Here is a 12,036-nt window from a genome sequence, read left to right on the forward strand (position 1 = left end):
AGGGTATAGAGTGTAGGGTATAGAGTGTAGAGGGTAGAGTATAGAGTGTAGAGTGTAGGGTATTGAGTGTAGGGTATAGAGTGTAGGGTATAGAGTGTAGAGTGTAGGGTATGGAGTGTAGGTTATAGAGTGTAGGGTATAGAGTGTATGGTATAGAGTGTAGGGTACAGAGTGTAGGGTATAGAGTGTAGAATGTAGGGTATAGAGTGTAGGGTATATAGTGTAGGGTATAGAGTGTAGGGTATAGAGTGTAGGGTATAGATTGTGGGGTGTAGAGTGTAGGGTATAGTGTGTAGGGTATAGAGTGTAGGGTATAGGGTATAGAGTGTAGGGTATAGAGTGTAGGGTATAGAGTGTAGGGTATAAAGTGTAGAGTGTAGGGTATAGAGTGTAGGGTATAGAGTGTAGGGTATATAGTGTATGGTATAGAGTGTAGGGTATATAGTGTAGAGTATAGAGTGTAAGGTATAGAGTGTAGGGTTTATATTGTAGGGTATAGAGTGTAGGGTATAGAGTGTAGGGTATAGAGTGTAGGGTATAGAGTGTAGATTGTAGGGTATAGAGTGAATGGTAAAGAGTGTACGGTATAAAGTGTAGGGTATAGAGTGTAGAGTGTAGGGTATAGAGTGTAGAGTGTAGGATATAGAGTGTAGGATATAGAGTGTAGAGTGCAGAGTGTAGGGTATAGAGTGTAGGGTATAGATTGTGAGGTATAGAGTGTAGGGTATAAAGTGTAGAGTGTAGGGTATAGAGTGTAGAGTGTAGGGTATAGAGTGTAGGGTATAGAGTGTAGGGCATAGAGTGTATGGTATAGAGTGTAAGGTATAGATTGTAGGGTGTAGAGTGCAGGGTATAGAGTGTAAGGTATAGAGTGTAGGGCATAGAGTGTAGGGTATAGAGTGTAGGGTATAGGGTATAGAGTGTAGGGTATAGAGTGTAGGGTATAAAGTGTAGAGTGTAGGGTATAGAGTGTAGGGTATAAAGTGTAGGGTATAGAGTGTGGGGTATAGAGTGTAGACTGTAGGGTGTAGAGTGTAGGGTATAGAGTGCAAGGTATAGAGTGTAGGGTATAGAGTGTATGGTATAGAGTGTAGGGTATAGAGTGTAGGGTGTAGAGTGTAGGGTATAGAGTGTAGGGTATAGAGTGTTGAGTGTAGGTTATAGAGTGTAGGGTATAGAGTGTAGGGTACAGAGTGTAGGGTACAGAGTGTAGGGTATAGAGTGTAGGGTATAGAGTGTAGAGTGTAGGGTATAGAGTGTAGGGTATAGAGTGTAGGGTATAGATTGTAGGGTATAAAGTGTAGGGTATAGATTGTAGGGTATAAAGTGTAGGGTGTAGAGTGTAGGGTATAGATTGTAGGGTATAGAGTGTAGGGTATAGAGTGTAGGGTATAGATTGTAGGGTATAGAGTGTAGTGTATAGAGTGTAGGGTATAGATTGTAGGGTATAGAGTGTAGGGTTTAGAGTGTAGGGTATAGAGTGTAGATTGTAGGGTATAGAGTGTAGGGTATAGAGTGTATTGTGTAGCGTATAGAGTGTAGGGTATAGAGTGTAGGGTATAGAGTGTAGGGTATAGATTGTAGGGTATAGAGTGTAGGGTATAGAGTGTAAAGGGTAGGGTAAAGAATGTAGAGTGTAGGGTATAGAGTGTAGGGTATAGAGTGTAGGGTATAGAGTGTAGAGTGTAGGGTATAGAGTGTAGGGTATAGAGTGTATGGTATAGAGTGTAGGGTACAGAGTGTAGGGTATATAGTGTAGAGTGTAGGGTATAGAGTGTAGGGTATATAGTGTAGGGTATAGAGTGTAGGGTATAGAGTGTAGGTTATAGATTGTAGGGTGTAGAGTGTAGGGTATAGTGTGTAGGGTATAGAGTGTAGGGTATAGGGTATAGAGTGTAGGGTATAGAGTGTAGGGTATAGAGTGTAGGGTATAGAGTGTAGGGTATAAAGTGTAGAGTGTAGGGTATAGAGTGTAGGGTATAGAGTGTAGGGTATATAGTTTATGGTATAGAGTGTAGGGTATATAGTGTAGAATATAGAGTGTAAGGTATAGAGTGTAGGGTATAGAGTGTAGGGTATAGATTGTAGGGTATAGAGTGTAGGGTCTAGGGTATAGAGTGTAGGGTATAGAGTGTAGGGTATAGAGTGAAGGGTACAGAGTGTAGGGTATAGAGTGTAGAGTGTAGGGTATAGAGTGTAGGGAATATAGTGTAGGGTATAGAGTGTAGGGTATAGAGTGTAGGGTATAGATTGTAGGGTGTAGAGTGGAGGGTATAGTGTGTAGGGTATAGAGTGTAGGGTATAGAGTGTAGAGTGTAGGGTATAGAGTGTAGGGTATATAGTGTAGGGTATAGATTGTAGGGTATAGAGTGTAGGTTATAGATTGTAGGGTGTAGAGTGTAGAGTGTAGGGTACATAGTGTAGGGTATATAGTGTAGGGTATAGAGTGTAGAGTGTAGGGTATAGAGTGTAGGGTATAGAGTGCAGGTTATAGAGTGTATTGTATAGAGTGTAGGGTACAGAGTGTAGGGTATAGAGTGTAGAGTGTAGGGTATAGAGTGTAGGGTATATAGTGTAGGGTATAGAGTGTAGGGTATAGAGTGTAGGGTATAGATTGTAGGGTGTAGAGTGTAGAGTGCAGAGTGTAGGGTATAGAGTGTAGGGTATAGATTGTGAGGTATAGAGTGTAGGGTATAGAGTGTAGAGTGTAGGGTATAGAGTGTAGATTGTAGGGTATAGAGTGTAGGGTATAGAGTGTAGGGTATAAAGTGTAGAGTGTAGGGTATAGAGTGTAGGGTGTAGAGTGTAGGGTATAGAGTGTAGGGTATAGAGTGTAGCATGTATGGTATAGAGTGTAGGGTACAGAGTATAGGGTATAGAGTGTAGGGCATAGAGTGTAGCGTGTAGGGTATAGAGTGTAGGGTATAGAGTGTAGGGTATAGAGTGTAGGGTATAGAGTGTAGGGAATAGATTGTAGGGTATAGAGTGTAGGGTATAGAGTGTAGGGTGTAGAGTGTAGGGTATAGGGTGTAGGGTATAGAGTGTTGAGTGTAGGGTATATAGTGTAGGGTATAGAGTGTAGGGTACAGAGTGTAGGGTACAGAGTGTAGGGTATAGAGTGTAGGGTATAGAGTGTAGGGTATAGAGTGTAGAGTGTAGGGTATAGAGTGTAGGGTATAGAGTGTAGGGTATAGATTGTAGGGTATAGATTGTAGGGTATAGAGTGTAGGGTATAGAGTGTAGAGTGTAGGGTATAGAGTGTAGAGTGTAGGGTATAGAGTGTAGGGTATAGAGTGTAGGGTATAGAGTGTAGGGTACAGAGTGTAGGGTATAGAGTGTAGAGTGTAGGGTATAGAGTATAGGGTATAGAGTGTAAGGTATAGAGTGTAAGGTATAGAGTGTAGGGTATATATTGTAGGGTGTAGAGTGTAGGGCATAGTGTGTAGGGTATAGAGTGTAGGGTATAGGGTATAGAGTGTAGGGTATAGAGTTGTAGGGTATAGAGTGTAGGGTATAGAGTGTAGGGTATAGAGTGTAGGGTATATAGTGTATGGTATAGAGTTTAGGGTATATAGTGTATGGTATAGAGTGTAGGGTATAGAGTGTAGGGTATAGAGTGTAGGGTATAAAGTGTAGAGTGTAAGGTATAGAGTGTTGGGTGTAGAGTGTAGGGTATAGCGTGTAGTCTATAGAGTGTAGGGTATAGAGTGTAGCGTGTAGGGTATAGAGTGTAGGGTACAGAGTATAGGGTATAGAGTGTAGGGCATAGAGTGTAGGGTATAGAGTGTAGCGTGTAGGGTATAGAGTGTAGGGTACAGAGTATAGGGTATAGAGTATAGTGTACAGAGTGTAGGGTACAAAGTGTAGAGTGTGGGGTATAGAGTGTAGGGTATAGAGTGTAGAGTGTATGGTATGGAGTGTAGGGTATAGAGTGTAGGGTGTAGATTGTAGGGTATAGATTGTAGGGTATAGATTGTAGGGTATAGAGTGTAGGGTATAGAGTGTAGAGTGTAGGGTGTAGAGTGTAGAGTGTAGGGTATAGAGTGTAGGGTATATATTGCAGGGTATAGAGTGTAGGGTATAGAGTGTAGATTGTAGGGTATAGAGTGAATGGTAAAGAGGGTAGGGTATAGGGTGTAGGGTATAGAGTGTAGAGTGTAGGGTATAGAGTGTAGAGTGTAGCGCATAGAGTGTAGGGTATAGAGTGTAGAGTGTAGGGTATAGAGTGTAGGGTATAGAGTGTAGGGTATAGAGTGTAGGGTATAGAGTGTAGGATATAGAGTGTAGGATATAGAGTGTAGAGTGCAGAGTGTAGGGTATAGAGTGTAGGGTATAGATTGTGAGGTATAGAGTGTAGGGTATAGAATGTAGAGTGTAGGGTATAGAGTGTAGAGTGTAGGGTATAGAGTGTAGGGTATAGAGTGTAGGGTATAGAGTGTAGGGTATAGATTGTAGGGTATAGAGTGTAGGGTATAGATTGTAGGGTATAGAGTGTAGGGTATAGATTGTAGGGTACAGAGTGTAGGGTATAGAGTGTAGGGTACAGAGTGTAGGGTATAGAGTGTAGAGTGTAGGGTATAGAGTGTAGGGTATAGAGTGTAGGGTATAGATTGTAGGGTATAGAGTGTAGGGTATAGAGTGTAGAGTGTAGGGTATAGAGTGTAGGGTATAGATTGTAGGGTATAGAGTGTAGGGTATAGAGTGTAGGGTATAGAGTGTTGAGTGTAGGTTATAGAGTGTAGGGTATAGAGTGTAGGGTACAGAGTGTAGGGTACAGAGTGTAGGGTATAGAGTGTAGGGTATAGAGTGTAGAGTGTAGGGTATAGAGTGTAGGGTATAGATTGTAGGGTATAAAGTGTAGGGTATAGAGTGTAGGGTATAGAGTGTAGGGTATAGATTGTAGGGTATAGAGTGTAGGGTATAGAGTGTAGAGTGTAGGGTATAGAGTGTAGGGTATAGATTGTAGGGTATAGAGTGTAGGGTATAGAGTGTAGGGTATAGAGTGTAGATTGTAGGGTATAGAGTGTAGGGTATAGAGTGTAGAGTGTAGCGTATAGAGTGTATGGTATAGAGTGTAGGGTATAGAGTGTAGGGTATAGATTGTAGGGTATAGAGTGTAGGGTATAGAGTGTAGAGGGTAGGGTAGAGAGTGTAGAGTGTAGGGTATAGAGTATAGGGTATAGAGTGTAGAGTGTAGGGTATGGAGTGTAGGTTATAGAGTGTAGGGTATAGAGTGTATGGTATAGAGTGTAGGGTACAGAGTGTAGGGTATAGAGTGTAGAATGTAGGGTATAGAGTGTAGGGTATATAGTGTAGGGTATAGAGTGTAGGGTATAGAGTGTAGGGTATAGATTGTAGGGTGTAGAGAGTAGGGTATAGTGTGTAGGGTATAGAGTGTAGGGTATAGGGTATAGAGTGTAGGGTATAAAGTGTAGAGTGTAGGGTATGGAGTGTAGGGTATAGAGTGTAGGGTATATAGTGTATGGTATAGAGTGTAGGGTATATAGTGTAGAGTATAGAGTGTAAGGTATAGAGTGTAGGGTTTATATTGTAGGGTATAGAGTGTAGGGTATAGAGTGTAGGGTATAGAGTGTAGGGTATAGAGTGTAGATTGTAGGGTATTGAGTGAATGGTAAAGAGTGTAGGGTATAAAGTGTAGGGTATAGAGTGTAGAGTGTAGGGTATAGAGTGTAGAGTGTAGGATATAGAGTGTAGGATATAGAGTGTAGAGTGCAGAGTGTAGGGTATAGAGTGTAGGGTATAGATTGTGAGGTATAGAGTGTAGGGTATAAAGTGTAGAGTGTAGGGTATAGAGTGTAGAGTGTAGGGTATAGAGTGTAGGGTATAGAGTGTAGGGCATAGAGTGTATGGTATAGAGTGTAAGGTATAGATTGTAGGGTGTAGAGTGCAGGGTATAGAGTGTAAGGTATAGAGTGTAGGGCATAGAGTGTAGGGTATAGAGTGTAGGGTATAGGGTATAGAGTGTAGGGTATAGAGTGTAGGGTATAAAGTGTAGAGTGTAGGGTATAGAGTGTAGGGTATAAAGTGTAGGGTATAGAGTGTGGGGTATAGAGTGTAGACTGTAGGGTGTAGAGTGTAGGGTATAGAGTGCAAGGTATAGAGTGTAGGGTATAGAGTGTATGGTATAGAGTGTAGGGTATAGAGTGTAGGGTGTAGAGTGTAGGGTATAGAGTGTAGGGTATAGAGTGTTGAGTGTAGGTTATAGAGTGTAGGGTATAGAGTGTAGGGTACAGAGTGTAGGGTACAGAGTGTAGGGTATAGAGTGTAGAGTGTAGGGTATAGAGTGTAGGGTATAGAGTGTAGGGTATAGATTGTAGGGTATAAAGTGTAGGGTATAGATTGTAGGGTATAAAGTGTAGGGTGTAGAGTGTAGGGTATAGATTGTAGGGTATAGAGTGTAGGGTATAGAGTGTAGGGTATAGATTGTAGGGTATAGAGTGTAGTGTATAGAGTGTAGGGTATAGATTGTAGGGTATAGAGTGTAGGGTTTAGAGTGTAGGGTATAGAGTGTAGATTGTAGGGTATAGAGTGTAGGGTATAGAGTGTATTGTGTAGCGTATAGAGTGTAGGGTATAGAGTGTAGGGTATAGAGTGTAGGGTATAGATTGTAGGGTATAGAGTGTAGGGTATAGAGTGTAAAGGGTAGGGTAAAGAATGTAGAGTGTAGGGTATAGAGTGTAGGGTATAGAGTGTAGAGTGTAGGGTATAGAGTGTAGGGTATAGAGTGTATGGTATAGAGTGTAGGGTACAGAGTGTAGGGTATATAGTGTAGAGTGTAGGGTATAGAGTGTAGGGTATATAGTGTAGGGTATAGAGTGTAGGGTATAGAGTGTAGGTTATAGATTGTAGGGTGTAGAGTGTAGGGTATAGTGTGTAGGGTATAGAGTGTAGGGTATAGGGTATAGAGTGTAGGGTATAGAGTGTAGGGTATAGAGTGTAGGGTATAGAGTGTAGGGTATAAAGTGTAGAGTGTAGGGTATAGAGTGTAGGGTATAGAGTGTAGGGTATATAGTTTATGGTATAGAGTGTAGGGTATATAGTGTAGAATATAGAGTGTAAGGTATAGAGTGTAGGGTATAGAGTGTAGGGTATAGATTGTAGGGTATAGAGTGTAGGGTCTAGGGTATAGAGTGTAGGGTATAGAGTGTAGGGTATAGAGTGAAGGGTACAGAGTGTAGGGTATAGAGTGTAGAGTGTAGGGTATAGAGTGTAGGGTATATAGTGTAGGGTATAGAGTGTAGGGTATAGAGTGTAGGGTATAGATTGTAGGGTGTAGAGTGTAGAATGTAGGGTACAGAGTGTAGGGTATATAGTGTAGGGTATAGAGTGTAGAGTGTAGGGTATAGAGTGTAGGGTATAGAGTGTAGGTTATAGAGTGTATGGTATAGAGTGTAGGGTACAGAGTGTAGGGTATAGAGTGTAGAGTGTAGGGTATAGAGTGTAGGGTATATAGTGTAGGGTATAGAGTGTAGGGTATAGAGTGTAGGGTATAGATTGTAGGGTGTAGAGTGTAGAGTGCAGAGTATAGGGTATAGAGTGTAGGGTATAGATTGTGAGGTATAGAGTGTAGGGTATAGAGTGTAGAGTGTAGGGTATAGAGTGTAGATTGTAGGGTATAGAGTGTAGGGTATAGAGTGTAGGGTATAAAGTGTAGAGTGTAGGGTATAGAGTGTAGGGTGTAGAGTGTAGGGTATAGAGTGTAGGGTATAGAGTGTAGCATGTAGGGTATAGAGTGTAGGGTACAGAGTATAGGGTATAGAGTGTAGGGCATAGAGTGTAGCGTGTAGGGTATAGAGTGTAGGGTATAGAGTGTAGGGTATAGAGTGTAGGGTATAGATTGTAGGGTATAGAGTGTAGGGTATAGAGTGTAGGGTGTAGAGTGTAGGGTATAGGGTGTAGGGTATAGAGTGTTGAGTGTAGGGTATATAGTGTAGGGTATAGAGTGTAGAGTACAGAGTGTAGGGTATAGAGTGTAGGGTATAGAGTGTAGGGTATAGAGTGTAGAGTGTAGGGTATAGAGTGTAGGGTATAGAGTGTAGGGTATAGATTTTAGGGTATAAAGTGTAGGGTATAGATTGTAGGGTATAGAGTGTAGGGTATAGAGTGTAGAGTGTAGGGTATAGAGTGTAGAGTGTAGGGTATAGAGTGTAGGGTATAGACTGTAGGGTATAGAGTGTAGGGTTTAGAGTGTAGGGTATAGAGTGTAGATTGTAGGGTATAGAGTGTAGGGTATAGAGTGTAGAGTGTAGCGTATAGAGTGTAGGGTATAGAGTGTAGGGTATAGAGTGTAGGGTATAGAGTGTAGGGTATAGAGTGTAAAGGGTAGGGTATAGAGTGTAGAGTGTAGGGTATAGAGTGTAGGGTATAGAGTGTAGGGTATAGGTAGGGTATAGAGTGTAGAGTGTAGGGTATAGAGTGTAGGGTATAGAGTGTAGGGTATAGAGTGTATGGTATAGAGTGTAGGGTACAGAGTGTAGGGTATAGAGTGTAGAGTGTAGGGTATAGAGTGTAGGGTATATAGTGTAGGGTATAGAGTGTAGGGTATAGAGTGTAGGTTATAGATTGTAGGGTGTAGAGTGTAGGGTATAGTGTGTAGGGTATAGAGTGTAGGGTATAGGGTATAGAGTGTAGGGTATGGAGTATAGAGTGTAGGGTATAGAGTGTAGGGTATAAAGTGTAGAGTGTAGGGTATAGAGTGTAGGGTATATAGTGTAGAGTATAGAGTGTAAGGTATAGAGTGTAGGGTATAGAGTGTAGGGTATAGAGTGTAGGGTATAGAGTGTAGGCTCTAGGGTATAGAGTGTAGGGTATAGAGTGTAGGGTATAGAGTGTAGGGTACAGAGTGTAGGGTGTAGAGTGTAGGGTATAGAGTGTAGGGTATATAGTGTATGGTATAGAGTGTAGGGTATAGAGTGTAGGGTATAGATTGTAGGGTGTAGAGTGTAGGGTATAGTGTGTAGGGTATAGAGTGTAGGGTATAGAGTGTAGAGTGTAGGGTATAGAGTGTAGGGTATAGAATGTAGGTTATAGAGTGTATGGTATAGAGTGTAGGGTACAGAGTGTAGGGTATAGAGTGTAGAGTGTAGGGTATAGAGTGTAGGGTATATAGTGTAGGGTATAGATTGTAGGGCATAGAATGTAGGGTATAGATTGTAGGGTGTAGAGAGTAGGGTATATAGTGTAGGGTATAGAGTGTAGGGTATAGAGTGTAGGGTATAGATTGTAGGGTGTAGAGTGTAGAGTGCAGAGTGTAGGGTATAGAGTGTAGGGTATAGATTGTGAGGTATAGAGTGTAGGGTATAGAGTGTAGAGTGTAGGGTATAGAGTGTAGATTGTAGGGTATAGAGTGTAGGGTTTAGAGTGTAGGGTATAGAGTGTAGAGTGTAGGGTATAGAGTGTAGGGTGTAGAGTGTAGGGTATAGTGTGTAGGGTATAGAGTGTAGGGTATAGAGTGTAGCATGTAGGGTATAGAGTGTAGGGTACAGAGTATAGGGTATAGAGTGTAGGGTATAGAGTGTAGGGTATAGAATGTAGGGTATAGAGTGTAGGGTATAGATTGTAGGGTATAGAGTGTAGGGTATAGAGTGTAGAGTGTAGGGTATAGAGTGTAGAGTGTAGGGTATAGAGTGTAGGGTATATATTGTAGGGTATAGAGTGTAGGGTATAGAGTGTAGGAAATAGAGTGTAGATTGTAGGGTATAGAGTGAATGGTAAAGAGTGTAGGGTATAGAGTGTAGGGTATAGAGTGTAGAGTGTAGGGTATAGAATGTAGAGTGTAGCGTATAGAATGTAGGGTGTAGAGTGTAGGGTATAGAGTGTAGGGTATAGAGTGTAGGGTGTAGAGTGTAGGGTATAGAATGTAGGGTATAGAGTGTAGGATATAAAGTGTAGGATATAGAGTGTAGAGTGCAGAGTGTAGGGTATAGAGTGTAGGGTATAGATTGTGAGGTATAGGGTGTAGAGTGTAGGGTATAGAGTGTAGAGTGTAGGGTATAGAGTATAGGGTATAGAGTGTAGGGTATAGAGTGTATGGTATAGAGTGTAGGGTATAGATTGTAGGGTGCAGAGTGCAGGGTATAGAGTGTAAGGTATAGAGTGTTGGGTATAGAGTGTAGGGTATAGTGTGTAGGGTAGAGAGTGTAGGGTATAGGGTATAGAGTGTAGGGTATAGAGTGTAGGATATAGAGTGTAGGGTATAATGTGCAGAGTGTAGGGTATAGAGTGTAGGGCATAGAGTGTAGGGTATAGAGTGTGGGGTATAGAGTGTAGAGTGTAGGGGTAGAGTGTAGGGTATAGAGTGTAAGGTATAGAGTGTAGGGTATAGAGTGTATGGTATAGAGTGTAGGGTATAGAGTGTAGGGTGCAGAGTGTAGGGTATAGAGTGTAGGGTATAGAGTGTTGAGTGTAGGGTATAGAGTGTAGGGTACAGAGTGTAGGGTACAGAGTGTAGGGTATAGAGTGTAGGGTATAGAGTGTAGGGTATAGATTGTAGGGTATAGAGTGTAGGGTATAGATTGTAGGGTATAGAGTGTGGGGTATAGAGTGTAGAGTGTAGGGTATAGAGTGTAGAGTGTAGGGTATAGAGTGTAGGGTATAGATTGTAGGGTATAGAGTGTAGGGTATAGAGTGTAGATTGTAGGGTATAGAGTGTAGGGTATAGAGTGTAGAGTGTAGCGTATAAAGTGTAGGGTATAGAGTGTAGGGTATAGAGTGTAGGGTATAGATTGTAGGGTATAGAGTGTAGGATATAGAGTGTAGAGGGTAGGGTATAGAGTGTAGAGTGTAGGGTATAGAGTGTAGGGTATAGAGTGTAGGGTATAGAGTTTAGAATGTAGGGTATAGAGTGTAAGGTATAGAGTGTAGATTGTAGGGTATAGAGTGTAGGGTATAGAGTATAGGGTATAGAGTGTAGGGAATAGAGTGTAGAGTGTAGGGTATAGAGTGTAGGGTATAGAGTGTAGGGTATAGAGTGTGGGGTATAGAGTAGAGTGTAGAGTGTAGGGTATAGAGTGTATGGTATAGTGTGTAGGGTATAGAGTGTAGGGTATAGAGTGTAGAGTGTAGGGTATAGAGTGTAGGGTATGGAGTGTAGGGTAAAGAGTGTAGGGTACAGAGTGTAGGGTACAGAGTGTAGGGTATAGAGTGTAGGGTATAGAGTGTAGAGTGTAGGGTATAGAGTGTAGGGTATAGAGTGTAGGGTATAGATTGTAGGGTATAGAGTGTAGGGTATAGATTGTAGGGTATAGAGTGTAGAGTGTAGTGTATAGAGTGTAGGGTATAGATTGTAGGGTATAGAGTGTAGGGTATAGAGTGTAGGGTATAGAGTGTAGATTGTAGGGTATAGAGTGTAGGGTATAGAGTGTAGAGTGTAGCGTATAGAGTGTAGGGTATAGAGTGTAGGGTATAGAGTGTAGGGTATAGATTGTAGGGTATAGAGTGTAGGATATAGAGTGTAGAGGGTAGGGTATAGAGTGTAGAGTGTAGGGTATAGAGTGTAGAGTGTAGGGTATAGAGTGTAGGGTATAGAGTGTAGGGTATAGATTGTAGGGTATAGAGTGTAGGGTATAGAGTGTAGAGGGTAGGGTATAGAGTGTAGAGTGTAGGGTGTAGAGTGTAGGGTATAGAGTGTAGGGTATAGAGTGTAGAGTGCAGGGTATAGAGTGTAGGGTATAGAGTGTAGATTGTAGGGTATAGGGTGTAGGGTATAGAGTGTAGGGTATAGAGTGTAGGGTATAGAGTGTAGAGTGTAGGGTATAGAGTGTAGGGTATAGAGTGTAGGGTATAGAGTGTGGGGTATAGAGTAGAGTGTAGAGTGTAGGGTATAGAGTGTATGGTATAGTGTGTAGGGTATAGAGTGTAGGGTATAGAGTGTAGAGTGTAGGGTATAGAGTGTAGGGTATGGAGTGTAGGGTATAGAGTGTAGGGTACAGAGTGTAGGGTATAGAGTGTAGGGTATAGAGTGTAGAGTGTAGGGTATAGAGTGTAAGGTATAGAGTGTAGATTGTAGGGTATAGA

Source organism: Ranitomeya imitator, chromosome 8 (assembly GCF_032444005.1).
Source record: "Ranitomeya imitator isolate aRanImi1 chromosome 8, aRanImi1.pri, whole genome shotgun sequence".
Taxonomy (NCBI): domain Eukaryota; kingdom Metazoa; phylum Chordata; class Amphibia; order Anura; family Dendrobatidae; genus Ranitomeya; species Ranitomeya imitator.